Source organism: Silene latifolia, chromosome 1, assembly GCF_048544455.1.
Source record: "Silene latifolia isolate original U9 population chromosome 1, ASM4854445v1, whole genome shotgun sequence".
Lineage (NCBI taxonomy): Eukaryota > Viridiplantae > Streptophyta > Magnoliopsida > Caryophyllales > Caryophyllaceae > Silene > Silene latifolia.
In genome coordinates this window covers 181,297,815-181,313,543 of record NC_133526.1, presented here as the reverse complement: position 1 = coordinate 181,313,543, position 15,729 = coordinate 181,297,815, and positions in this window count along the sequence as shown.

Here is a 15,729-nt window from a genome sequence, read left to right as displayed (position 1 = left end):
TGGGGTTTCATAACGCACTTCTTCATCGTTAAGGTCGTCGGGATTGAGTTGCTCCTCCAATATTTGTTCAACATTACCACGTAATGCATTTTCCACGAGCTCCCGGTAAGGATTTCAGTAACTACGATACTACTTGAACTTCTTTTGGTAGGCATTTCCTCACCGTGATACGTCCATACATAGTAATTATCAGCAAAACCATTCGACCAAAGATGATCTTGAACTTCTTTCTTCCCTTTAAAAGCTATGTTATTGCATTTCTTACACGGACACCTTATTTCACCAAAATTCTTATACATACTACTTTGTTCCACGAAGTCAATAAACTCTTTCACCCCCTTTGCAAATTCACGCTTTGGTTTCTTTTTTTCGTCTAATCTTTCATACATCCAGTGTTGTTCTAATCTTTTCATGTTTATATATATATATCTACAATTCAATTTGTTTGCATATATGTCATAAAAAACAATAACAACCAAAAATAATACTCAATAAACATAATCACCGACAAATAACTATTGTCAACAAGTAGTCTTTTTTTTTTGAATTTGGTCCTTATCACTCCAACCTAAACCCATCAATGTACGTTTCAAGTCACTAGCAAACACACACATGTGATTTATTAATGAGGAAAAAATTTGGCAACAATTCCCCTATGTTCTCCAAATACAAAATGTAGAATAAATAATTACTTCACATATGCATTCAGAGAACATTAAAGGAATTGTCACCGAGCTCTTTCCTCATTAACAAATCACAAATACATGTTTAATACCTAAATGACTTGAAACGTACAAAGACAGTCCCAAAACGGGAACTATTCAAAAATTACTCCTAATGAGTAATTTTTGAACGGGTACTAAGTCAATATGAACATTAATTTCAATAATACTAAAAACAAAACATAGAACAATGACTACTTTCCTAATAATGTCAATTAACAAAAACTAAGTAACGTGACTAATTTTTCATTTTAAATATCTAATCTAATTAACATTAAGTCAAATTATCATTTTAAAAACATTAACATTACACAAAATTTAACACTTCACAAAACTACTACTAACTATTACTAATTAAGTTAATTAAGCTACTACTAACTATTACACAAAATTTAACACTTCACAAAAAGTTACAACAAAATGGCTTATATCCTAATTCAACATGAATCAACACCAACTACTACTAATTAAGCTAATTAAATTAATTAAACAAAAAAATTAATTAAAAGGAGAATAAAAAATACCTAATTAACTTTACTAATAAGTAAAAAGGAAGGATGAGAAATAAGGTGGAGGGGGGCGGTGATGGTGAACGGCGGCGGTGGTGGTGGACGGCGGCGGCGGTGGTAGACGGTGGTAGACAACCTATACAAATAAAAACAATAAAAACACGAAAAGGAAAAGGAAAAGGAAAAATAAGAGAGAAAGGACAAACCTGGGGTGGACATGGCGGTGGTCGAAAGAAGAGGAGGGTGGTAGTGGTGGTGGTGGTGGTGGTGGTATCGGATTTAGTGTTAGGTTTTGGGAGAAAAATTGATTTGGAGAAAAAATAATGTGCGAAAGAATGACGGGCTGTTTCGCGAGTTTTCGGTATTTAAGAAAAATCCTGACGGAAATTCCGTCAGGAAAGTCAACAAAAATGTTGACTTTCCTGACGGAATTTCCATCAGGATGTTTCAAAAACACAGGTTCCTGATGGTTATTCCGTCAGGAGTTTTCTGCCAATTATTACCGTTTGGGCAATAATTGGAGAGGAAACATCTGACGGAAATTCCGTCAGATGTTTCCTCTCAATTATTGACTGCTTGATTGACTTAGTTGAAGGCTAAGTCTGACGGAATTTCCGTCAGGAATTGTATGATTACTGACGCGGATTTTCCGTCAGAATATATTGGCGGCTTTGTTTTTTTTAACGCGCCAGTAACTCCTGACGTATTGTGACGGATATTACGTCAGGGGTTCACTACTGACGGAATATCCATCAATTTTCCGTCACCAGTACAAAACATCTGATGGTTTAATATTTCCGTCAGATTTACCGTTTGTTTCCCGCGTTATTTTGTAGTGTCTGATAGTTTACTTTCCGTATTTTCCTAAAACACGTCTTGTTTGTAATATAAATTCTAAAACTCATAGGATTTATTAAGTTACGCTTCTTACTTACTTTTCGACGGCTGGAAACATACTTTGGCATTCATACTTTGTTCTTAATCTTTCCTTGTTAATTACTAAGGTACTAATCATTCTTCATTAATTAATCATTCAAGTTTTATGCTTTCAATTCATTGTTATTATTTCATGTCTTCAATTATGTTACTATCTATCTTTATTGTTGTTGTTGAATTCACCATGGGTAGCTAATCTGTTTATCTATGATGAAGGGGATCTAGGTTAATTAGAAAGGGGAATATTAATTGATTGTTAGTAGTATCACATGGATTATCGTTTGATTATTGTTCTTATTCTAATTAATTGATTTAGACCTGAATTGATAATTAGTGTAGCGAATTAATACTTTCACCAACAGGGTTAGAATCTATATAGGCTACGCAAATCAAATAGATTGTGTTTAATATTAGTGATTGCATGTTAGACTTAATCTAAAGGACATAATAAAATTAATCAATCTTGTGACCTTAGATAATTTCATTGACCTAGCAATTGATTAAGAAACTCCATATAATTGACCTAGTGAATCGGAATCCTAGACTCTTTAATATTATTGTTATACATCATTTAATTACTTGCTATTTAGTTGATGAAAAACAAACAAACCAAAACCCCGTCAAAATTTGTTACCTTTAAGACACTTTAAATATTAGCAAACTGATTATTACCGCCTCCTCCTGTGGATTCGATACCTGCCTTGCCACCAGCTATTTTGTTAATACTGAGATAGATTTATTTTGATATTGGTGATACGACTTTAGCCTTATCAAATTTGGCGCCGTTGCCGGGGAGGCAATAATTTTCATGTTTGTTTTTGTTTATTTTGTCTTTTTGTCTTAGAGAACCTAGTTCCTTGAAACCGTTCTCACACTTTTCTTGTTAGTTTTGTGTATACCCAGGTCAACTAGGTCCGAGATTCTTCCAATAGATCCCGAGCCAGAGAAGACTTTTCGGTACAGACGAAAGTTTCAGAAAGAAGTGGGTCAAGTAGAAGACTTGAGTATACTTGACGTTGAGACGGAGCATTCTACTACTTCAAGGAATCAATCCATTGAAGAGGGCATTACTTCTGATCTTGAAATTCCATTTGAAATTACAGTTCCTGAGATTACCATCATGCCTACCTTAGCCCGTCATTCCGAGCCTACATTGGCTTCCATCCCAAAAGGATTCCAGCTTCCTACCTCAGACAATGGAACTTTTGAAATTCGCCTACCTTACATTAATTTGGTGGAATGAAATTTATTTGGAGGAGAAGCTACTGAGGACCCTGCAAAACATATGGAGAAATTAATCACTTACTGTTGTTCAATCCCTCTGACTACTGGGGTGACACAAGATCAGGTGAAGCAGGTACTCTTTTCTTTTTCTCTGAAAGATGGTGTTGCCGAGTGGTTGAGAGACTTAGACATGGCGGATGAAGGAATTATTGACTGGAATACTTTAGATCTTGCTTTCTACAAGAGGTACTTCCCACCTCAGAAAACTAATGCGCCGAGAAGTCAAATTACTAGTTTCAAGTAAGGAGCTGCTGAAATTTGAATGAAGCATGGATTCACTTCAAACGAGTTGTCCGTTCAGTTCCCCGTCATGGCTTTCAACAGTGGTTTCTTCGCAACAAGTTTTATAACGGGTTGTACGATGATCATCGTGCTTTACTAGATTCTTCAGCTAATAGGAAGTTTCAGGACAACACCAATGATAATACCGCATGGAAGTTGATTGATCAGATTGCTACTCATACTGCAAAGTATGGAAATCCTAGGGGAAGTACGCGTGGGAATGATGGAGATAGTGCTCTTACGGCACAATTAGAGGCTATTTCTGCCCAAATTGCTGAGATAAAGACTACCCAATCTTTGGGAAATAAGGAGATGGTTCATGCTATGAGTCAACAGGAGGAGTCTTGTGCTAGATGTGGTATGGATGGTCATAATGCAGCTGAGTGTTTAAGCACATTGGAGCAGTTTACTGCTTATCAATATTTTAGTCATGGTACCCCTTTCTCCAACTTTTACAATGAAAGAACGAAGGAGCATTCTTTCCTTCAATGGTCTAGTCAGAATGTGCAAAATCCGCAGCCGCAACAACCATAGAAGAATACATATATACCTCATAATTATCATGGCAATCAACCACAAGGAGGATATCAAAGGCAAAATCAAGGAGGCCAGCAGTTCAATAATCAATATCAACAACCTCCTCAACAAACTCCTTAACAAGCTCCAAACAATGAGATGGCAGAGTTGCGAAATCTTTTGAAACAAACTTTGGCTATGCAACAAAAGCAGACGGCTCAAATTTCTGAGTTAATTGCCCATAATAAGATGTTAGATACCCAAGTGGCTCAGATGGCCGTTCATAATTCTTCAAAACAGCCCGAAACTCTTCCTCCTCAAGCTCATGAGCAAGCTAATGTCATTCAATTGAGAAGCGGTACCATACATCAAAATCCAGAGTTGTCAAGTCATGAAGAAGAATTTGGAGCTAAGTGACGATGAAAAACAAGCTGACAAAGTTGAAACACAAGCTGAGAATAAAAGCGAGAAAAATAAAAAAAAACTAATCTGCCAAGGTTCCTCGATCGAGTATCATCAGGCTCGATCGAGGAACTTCAGTACTCGATCGAGTAAATTCAAGGCTCTATCAACGAAATTATATGGTTGATGACGGTGTTTCAAAATTTGATTCTAAAGGGAAGAAGCCGAGCCGATTACTATTTCACTACCCTTTCCGCATTGTCAACAAAAGTATAAGCTGGACAAGCAGTTTAGAAAATTTATGGAGGTAGGGAAGAACTTACAGGTAAGTGTTCCTTTTACTGAGTTAATCACTCAAGTGCCGGCTTATGCAAAGTTTATGAAGGATATATTGACAAGGAAGAGATCCTTTGATGCGGTGGAGACCATTGCTTTTACTCAAAAGTGCAGCGCCGTGTTGGAAGCTAATTCACCACCTAAGCTTAAGGATCCAAGGAGTTTTTCTATCCCTTGTCATATTGGTCATCTTGCTATTAGTAAAGCTCTCTGTGATTTAGGAGCTAGCGTTAGTGTCATGCCTTATTCTATTTGTAAGAAATTAAATATGGATCAGATGACTGTTACTCATATGACTTTGCAGATGACCGATCATTCTATTAAACACCCACTCGGTGTTTCGGGGGATGTTCCAGTTCGAGTTGGGAATTCTGCATTCCTCTTGATTTTGTTGTCTTAGATATGGCTGAGAACAACCAAATTCCTATTATCTTGGGTAGACCATTCCTTCACACAGCGGGGGCGGTTATAGATGTTAGGCAAGGGAAACAGACTTTAGCTGTAGGAGATGATACAATTGTTTTTAACTTAGAAAAAGCTTTAAAACATCCCATGATAGAAGAAACTTGTCATAGTATTGATATTTTTGATTTTACTATTGATGAGTGTCTTGCTATGTGTTTAAACAGGGATCCTCTGGAGTTTGCCCTTGTTTTTGATTCAGCTGCTGAGACGGGTTCATGGATTCAAGAAGTGGATGAGATTGAGAAATTGCTAACTGGAGAGGAATGCCCACATCAAAAGGTATACAGTTTAGGTGTTCCATCCAAGGTTACCGAGGAAAAGAAACCTGAACTTAAACCCCTTACCTCTCATCTTAAGTATGAGTTTCTAGATAACTGTGAAATGAACCCAGTAATTGTCAATGCTAGCCTAACTGAAGTCCAACTTTCTGCTTTGTTAACTGTTTTGAAAACTCATAAAAAGGCCATTGGGTATAGCATTGATGATTTACAAGGTATTAGTCCTGACTTTTGTATGCATCGTATTCACTTGGAATAAGGCCACAAGCCTAGTGCACAGGGTCAGAGACGACTAAATCCTCTAATGCAGGAGGTGATAAGGAAAGAGGTATAGAAATTACTTGATGCTGGCATTATTTACTCTATATCTGATTCTAAGTGGGTCAATCATATCCAAGTTGTACCTAAGAAGGGCGGTACTACAGTTGTAAAGAATGATAAGAATGAATTAATTGCTACTAGACTTGTTACAGGTTGGAGGATGTGTATTGATTATAGGAAGTTGAACACAACTACTAAGAAAGACCACTTCTGTAGCACCCCCATACTCCAAGTGCCTTACCAGGACCACTTAAGACATGTAAGTGTTACCATCCCGGTTACCCGAGGCAATGTATATCAAATAGACCATAAAAGAGAGTAATTTAATAAATAAGTTTAAGTGATTACATAACAAAACAAACTGTAAAGTAAAATACAACTGCTCTAAAACCAAACTACAACTGAAGTAACAAAAGTATAAAGGCAACACAGCGGAAGACTACTATCAGACTCGTGGCAACTCCATCCCCAGCTAATCCCGCGCGCATCCATAGTATACCTGCTAGACAACCACTCACCACCTCCGAATGGATCACCACAGTTTTTAAAACATTTAAAAGGGGTCAGTACTAATTACACAAAACCACACAGCTACAATAAAACAACATTACAAACAACTCAATCAGCACAACTTAATCAGCACAACTCCATCTCATCTCCACACACCTGACTACACACTGAAGTGTGTAGTCCTTCCAGAGTACCCATCGCAACAAGCACTCCACACTGCCACTGGGGGACCGCAACCGTTCCCACCTAAGCCCCGCTCATCTCATCCGAGCGATAAACCGATGTTCATTAATGTTCACATCCCTTCTGTGGCGGGTTCCATAGAAGGCGAATCAAGGGCGTGAAGCCACTCCCGCAAGTGACTCAACTCAGCCAGGGACGCACCCCGAAGATCACAAACAGTTATACAACAATCACCTTACACAATCAACAAATACCAAAAACCAATTCCAATACGATAATTAATCAACAACAACAACACTATGTAACCAATACTGAGTAGGGAAACCCTACCTGGAAAGCAATCACCAAGATCGTCACAATCAGGTAATCATAATCGTTCTTCAACGAAATCACCTCCTATAAACACACAATCATACAATCACAATCTAACATTAACAATACTCCCCAAAACTCCCAAATTACCCAATTAGGGTTTCAACTAAAATCAATGAAACGATATAAAAACTATACTAGGTTCTTACCCACAATGCGACGGTCTCAACGACGTATAGAACTCAATGATCCGACGACTCTAGCCCTTAGGATTTGATAGCAATGTGAGATAGGAGAGCTATGTAACCTTGTTTTCTCTTTTGTGAAACTTATAATGAAGTAAGAGTGGAAAAGAAATGCCGAAATATGTTTTTATAACCTTCTCGCGTTGCTATCAAAACCCGGCAAATAACCCGTAAAAACACACTTATTCGATCGAGTAAGTCACTTACTCGATCGAGTACCCATCAGACAGAACACTGTTTCGTAAAACAAATTACTTACTCGACAGAGTAAACCCCGCTCGATAGAGTACCCAAAGACATAGAAAACCGTAGTATTACAGTCTTCCCTCCTTAAAAAGGAACTTCGTCCCCGAAGTTCAACCCATACTCAAAACAAACATACTAACTCGATCAAGACACAACAACGCAACTAAGAACTCAAAACAAAACCCCAACCTATAAAACATGAATCTTAACACCAACTCCACCAACTATGCCTACCTCCACAACATGGCTCACGCTATCATATCAACTACATTATAATCTCTCTCGACACTAATTCGATACACTATCGAATACCTTCCACCAACGCCTCTAGCTCTGTCTCACTAACACATTATCCACTACCGAATCAAATATCAAGACACTCATAACCATCAAACGGAATGTTACATTCTACTACTCTTAAAAGGAACTTCGTCCTCGAAGTTTACTCTCACTCATAACATCATCATCCAACTGTCAACACTATCGAACTTATAAACATCATCACCCAACTGTCAGCACTATCGAAGTATTCTCAAACTCCTAGACATCACACTACTACAAGCACGGCCATGACCTTTAATAAAATCAATCACAACAAAGATCCATCATTTATGCTACCCCAACACTCTACTTTCAATTATACTACAACATGCACAACCATCAAAGTCTCTTTTATCGCATCCTACTCCTCTTAAGATACATGTTACGTCCCCATAACTCACTAAAACTAGATCCTTAGCTATATCTTCTCATTATCGTCATCACCACCGCATGTTAAAGATAACCGCCTATAACCTCAACACCTATAACCATTCCTATTTCCAAGGCTCTCTTACTTAAACAGTTCTCATACCTCAATTTATTCGGCACACCACCTAACCTATACCACAAAATCCTTATCATAACCAATACTCCACTTCTTCCACATTACTGTAGAACGACATACTCCTCTATACAAAGCACCTATCTCCAAAAGCATAACTCACGATCCACACTTATTACCTACACTCAAACTAGATCCCCAAGTTCCTTTCTTTCATTATCGCAAAACTCATCCATAACTTAACATTATACCAATTCCTAACACCCTATTTTTACTCTCCCAATAAAAGATTATGAACCACCTGCAGCTTCCAGATCAGTACAACACATGCTCTACAAATCACTTGACATTACTATGTCAACCAATGCCTCCTCTAAAAGAACATCACAAGTATCACAACGACCTCTCGCGACTGTGTCCCATCAACAGAATATCACTATACCATGACAACTACGGAAACATACACAACTCTCTTCCTTATTATCCTCTACCCTCACTCCCAAGCTGAAACTAGCAGTAAACATCAATAAACAAAACAACAGTTTATATGTCCAAACGAAACTCACAAGAAACAACAGTGAACAAAACAACAATCTATGTATAACTGGTATGTACTTTCGAACACTCGTCTCGTAATCATCCCATCTACTCCATCATAACCGATGACGACATCGCAACACCGCCACCAATAGCCGCACCGCGGCGCAAAATACCCGTATCACAACACAAAGTACTGTGCCCGGATCACCACCCGAGGCACAACAGCCACATCGATAGTCATCGCAACTTTTACAATCACATAAACATTGACTCGGTACAACTTCCTTGACAAGAAAACTTGTTTAAAACGGCTTTACTAGGTTACAACACAACATATCCCACGGATTAAACAGATAAGAACCTCATGAATATCATCCATACCTTTTCACGGAATAAACATATATCATGAATACACATACAAGTATAACTAGCCATGTCAGATTCCCAAACTATCACTTTTGAGCATCATTCCATTAGGTTATCGTATCCAACATATATTACAGAACATTCAGATAACAACTCTATAACTATCACACCATACCACTTCTCGTGAGGTCAAAACCTCACACAAACATTTATATACATATTAGACCCGTAATGACATCCAACTAGTCAATCCTGATCACTTAAGTTACCACTTGATAAAGGTTACCTCTCGCCCGAGCTTAACTCGTATGCCCCTCATTACACATTCTCCCATTTGCATAACCATCACCTCCTGCCAAATATAACCATACCGCTAATACTCAACTACTAGCAACGCCTAATATAACCACGTCTTATACTCTCTCACAACCTTACATATCATTTCGGCCTCTATAAAATCAACCTCTTTAAAATGACTATATTTCCTATTTATCATAACTCTTAACCACTAGTGATAACACCATAACACCACCACTGTTCGTATAACAAGTCTCTTACACTCACCTCTAAGTATCACGGTTCCTTTCCTATCTTCGGTTAACATCCCAATTATCGAACATCAAATCCATCAATAAAATTTAGCGGAACATTCATCCCAATTCCGTCTTTAATTGTATCACCACCAAAATATCATATCGTGCAAATACTCTACCAACTTTTACTCCCCTTAATTACAGGAATCTCATGGCTAACATGTTGTCCCGAAACTCCTATATACCCATTAACTCACACCCTCTCATGATACTATCACACATTTCCATGTTTTCTTACCTTCATGTTTCTTAACTCTGGTCGACGTTCTCTCAGCTTACTTCTATCCTTCTGTGGACACGGGCCCACCTACACGCCGAGCTGATCTGTCAGACGTATAGCGGTCTTTTGAAAGCCACCCTTGATGGCGTAAGAATGCTTTCGACCGGATCGTTTTAGATCGGTCGGTTTCGACTCGGCAAGGGTCTCAAAATGATTAGAGATGTTCGGAGTCGCCACCAAGCATTTGTGGGATACTTGGGACCCGTTCGAATCCACTTTATACCTCGGTCAAACGAAGCACAAAGCAGTGTTTAACATAGGTACTAAAGATAAGGAAGCGTCCCTCTTTAACATCCTATCTCTAGAATGACTCTCATACGCCCTGGATAAGGTCGTCCACTATCCAAAGTTTCTGAGTAAGAGGTGAAGGTATGTATTGGAAAGCCCTTTAATCAGACACCCAATCCCGCCCGCGGTAGTGGCCTCTACTGATCGATCTTGGTTGGTTGATTGCAAAAGTTTATAAAATGGGTAAATGCACGAATGCCCATCCACTAGTTTAAACCTACCATGTGAGCTTTCTATGTCGGTTGATTTAATCCAAGTATCAAGTATAAGATGTCAAGTTGGATTTATGGTTGATTTGCATGCAAGAAGGAAATTAAATTCTCCATTTACCAAGTTAGGTTTATGGTGCATAACGTGATCCATTTGTCTTAGTAAGGCGTTTTGCAAATGTGATGTTTGAATGAGCAAGTTCGTCGTCTGATCCGTCCTGTATCCGGGTTAACCGAAGTCGGGATCGTCTTGGACGAGTGCTGAAAAGGGAACAGACACTACATCAGGCGGCCAGAAGAGGCGCGAGCCTATTGGCGATGAAAAGGGGTCTCCCCTGGTTTGAAAATAGAAAAAAGAGAGGCATGTTTAGGCGCGGGTCAGCACACGATGGAAGACGTGTTCTGACCATTGAAAAAATTTGTCAAATGTTTTGAAGAATGGGTGCTTGAACCCATTTTGGCTTGAAAAGGCCGTTTAAGCCGCCTTTGTGTTGATTTGAAGAACGAGACTTGAATAATCGTCATTGTTTTGACAATATTCGATGTCGGGTTTGATTTTGTAAGCTTGACATGAATAGTTTTGAAAATGATTATGAACTAATTGTTTTATGTTAATTTGAATATAATTAGTCAATATTCATCAGCGTACTCGGGTTAAAATCCGACACGGTATATGGAACCAAGGATGACTTTGTGTTTATGACTAGTACATTTGCTTTGAAAATATAAAGAAATGATGAAAGGCTTTAAAATATCCTTCAAAATGTAAAGAAATGAAATAAAAGGCTTTAAAATACCTTTTAAAATGTATTAACCAAATATTATCACCAAAACACAGATTAAACCGTCATTGTATTAGGAACCAAGGGTGAAAAATGTTTCATGGTTAAAAACTTGTTATAAAAAGGTTTGAAAATACTTGAAATGGTGAAAACCGATTAAAAATATGAAATGAAAATAAAGGAGATGAAGAGACCAAACACGGTTTGGATTTGAGGGCGAGGCAGGCTTCTTTAGGCGCGAGCCTGTGTGCTACGTAAGTAGCCTTTGCCTCAACCAAAAATCTGGTTTTGGCTCAGTCTTCCCATGTTTTGGACCATGTTATGCATGATTTAGCATGTTATAGTCATGAAACATATGAAAACATGATAAAAGAAGATTTTTACACCCACATACTTACATGCTAGGCGTATGGCGAGAAATCGACGTAAGTGTATCAACTCGTTTGGTCGGAAAACTCGATTTAAAACCGTTTTGATAAGTAAAAAGAGTGTTTTGTTAAGTTTAGTGATGGTTTAGTGGTCGAGATGGCCGGTCAAGTGATTTAATGCACGATGACGGTACCAAACAATGTGTAAGGCTTGTGTTTACGATCGGTAGGTCGTAAACACGTGTCGGATTGTGACTTAGGAAGTCGAGTCTAGAATTTTAAGGGAGAAAAGAGGGGGCGGACACTCGCATAACTCTCAAATGGTGGCATTTGAAGGGTAATTATAGGAAAATGAGTGGTTGTGTGAGTTTTGAGCAACGTGGCCACCTGGGCTGCTCAAAGAGGCGCGGGCCACGTTGCACGTCTTTGAGGTGTCTTGTCACTTTCACACGAATACAATCATGATTTGTTCTATCCTCAGATTTGGATGGTCATGTTTAGTACTTGACTATTTATGATTCCGGGAAACCTTAACATAGAAGCATTTTATGTTGGGAAATGTGTCCTCGACAATAGTGCGATCACATGATTTAATATCATAATTAAATCTCATATAAAGAATACGTAAGGGATGATTCATTATATAGTCAACTGATTAACATTAATCGGTAACGATTGGCTTGCTAGAGTTTGACGTTACTGTCGTGGGACGGTGGTGGTCAGTTGATCCCTTAAGGTCACACCTAAAGGATGATGCCCTTATCTATAAAGTTAATTAATTGTATGTCGATACAAGTTGATTAATTCCTTAAATATGAACAATTTATATCTATGAGAGAAAATTTGTATCTTATTATAATGTGATTAAATAAGATCCTATTTAGTGGATTAATATGTTAAGTCACTAAATTATGTTAAGGTTTTATAAATATTTCGAGGTAGAGGTAATTAGTTATTTACATTTACAAGAGGTTGTAAATTTAACTAACTAACTATTATGGGACCCATTATATGTTGATATAATGATAAAATATTACTCAATAAGTTGAGTGAATATATGTTTATTAATTTGTCATATAATTGTTGTATGATCAAATTAATATTTAATTATGTAAGATAATTAAACATAAGACTTATAAGCATTTGTGGGACAAATATTATAAGACAAAAATGGACCCACATAAGCATATGTGTACCGTCCAAATGGGTACATGCTTGACCCTATTGGTTTTGTCATTTTGTTGTTGGAAAGATACTCCAACAACTTATGACAATGCTTTATACATAAAACCTACTACCCTATAGCAAAAAGAGGTGATTTTGAGAGGACCAAAAGTGCTCTAAAGAGGGCACTTTGGCCGGATCACAAGAGGAGGAGTGAGGGGAACATTTTGTTTATATTACTCGCTTATTCTCTCAAAAGAAACACACTCATCTTCACATGCAAAAACCTCCATTGTTCATGGTTTTCTTTCTATCAAAACATGAGATTTTTGATTCAAAATGTTCATAAAGATTACTAATATTATTAGTGTAATATATGAGTATTAGTAATCAATTTTAAGGTAAATTACTAAACAAATATCTAGCAAATATTATTTAGTGGGGATAAGGGATAATCTTGGGTGCAATCAAGAGGAGTGGCTTCTATACTTGAAGTCTTTGGAGGATCATCCTATTACTCATTATAGCTCAAGAACAAGTGAAGGTAGGAGACCTTACTTGTGCCCATAAACCGAAATTTACAATGTAAGGGGCATTGTTTTCTTATAAATCTTTTATTTTGTTATGCATGCACTAGATCTAAAGAACAAATAATTAACAAGTTAATTATTTCACTATTAGAGGAGTCTAATAATAGGTATATGAACCTAACAAGTGGTATCAGAGCATAAGGATGTTGCATGCATAATCGGTTATTGTTTTTCCGAGTTAAAAGGTTAACATATAAAACTAAAAATTTGTGATTTATAAGTATAAGCCACGACATCACCATGCATGTTATATATTCTGGTCCTAAAATGTTTTTAGGTCATTTTTATGATTTATGGGAATTTATTGCTCATTTTAATGATTTTTGGTCATTTTATTATATTTTTATGACTAAAATGGGAATTAAAATGCTAAAAATAGTTAAACTAAGTTTCTGACCTTGGAAATTTTATATGAACTCAAATGCATATTTTACGAGTTGTGTGTAAAAACTCGTATTAATTGGATTAATATTGCATGATTTATGATTTTTATGAGATAAAAATGGATTAAAAGAGGTAAAATAGTTAAATTTCGAATTAAGCCATAATTTTTTAATATGATGTCACATGCATAATTTACAGAGTGTATGTAAATTACTAGATTACAAGATCTCTTTTAGCATGATTTATGGATTTTTAGAGTAAAAATGGCATAAATAGTGACTATTTTAGCAAAATTAGCTAAAACGTATTGCATGGCTTGATAAAATTATTTTAAGTTGCATTAATATCCCACTAATCAGATCTAATAAGGTTGTAAAAATTATTGGAGTAATTTTTGAATGCTTTAAATATTTTATGAGATAAAACCGATAAAATGCAACTATATTTTCTCAAAATTAATTCAAAAATTTTAACCATGATTTTTGACATTATGAGTGTCATGGAATTATTCCAGAATATTCAAAAATTTAAAATTCAAATTTTGAAATTTTTATAAATTAATTTGGATTTATTTCATAAATATTATGATTTTAAGGTCAAAAATGAGCATAAAATTAAATCAAGTTGAATTATTGTCAAAAATTGAGTGATGACTAATTTTTGAGTCCTAAAAAGTATTAGGATAATTAACTTGAGCTTAAATGTGATTTTAGTGTTAATTAGTGATTTTAAAAGGTTATTATCACGCATTTCCATAAAACCGGGTTATATGTACGACATAAGTTAAATAGGGCGTTTTGGCACATCATTTGACATGATTGGTACATATTATAATGCTGAATATTTCAATTGTTCAATGTCTTTTATTTATATAATTTTGAATTATGTAATTTTATCTTAGTATGGCCTTAGTTTTAATCGATATTACCCGTAATGAAAGGGAATATTGATTCGGTTGTAATTTAATGTGATCTCGTATCACTTTAATTTTTTATTTTATTAGTTTTTCTATTTTACAAATGTATAATAGGAATAACTTTGTATTTTTATTATTATTTGTAATTATGGAGCATCTTCAAAGACGGTGTCATTCGGAAAGGTGATCCGACGAAGACGGTGTCTTGGGAGGCGTGCCACTTGAAGATTCAAGGGACCAAAGGAGTTGGTTACCGAATATGTAATAGATTATTTGATTTTCTATTTTAGGAAGGCCATACTAGGAATTTTATTTATTGCTTTGCATTTGTTTTAATATGTTACATGCATTACCAAATCGCCATAACAACACATGCATATCATATCGAGTCATCGACCGTGTCAATTATAATTATCGTAGTTCACCGATTTAGTTCACTTAAAACGTGATAGATAATAAATTGACAAGACCTCTCACATATAATAATTGAGAAATAGCCTTACCAAATAGTAGAACCCATGAAGTACCAATTTCATAAGGGAGTTAATCCGGCTTCACCGTAATACAAACCTTGTTACGTTGGCGAAGTGGGGTAGTAAAATGTTATTACATCGAAATTTGAATTGAGCTCAACGGAAGTATTCGTGACCGTAGTCGCATGTGTTCCGGGCTAAAGATGAAAATTAGAGTAATTTTTATCGACCGAGAGTTCTAGAAGTAGAATCGATTAAAGAGTTAATCCACCGAGTTATATTAATAAGGGATGAATCGGCTCATCGTGCCCGTATTAATATGAATTTGGATCTCGGAATCATTTATGTTAGTTGGGTGGAGATCACTACATAGATGCTTAAATACTTGTATTAAAACATACGAGTT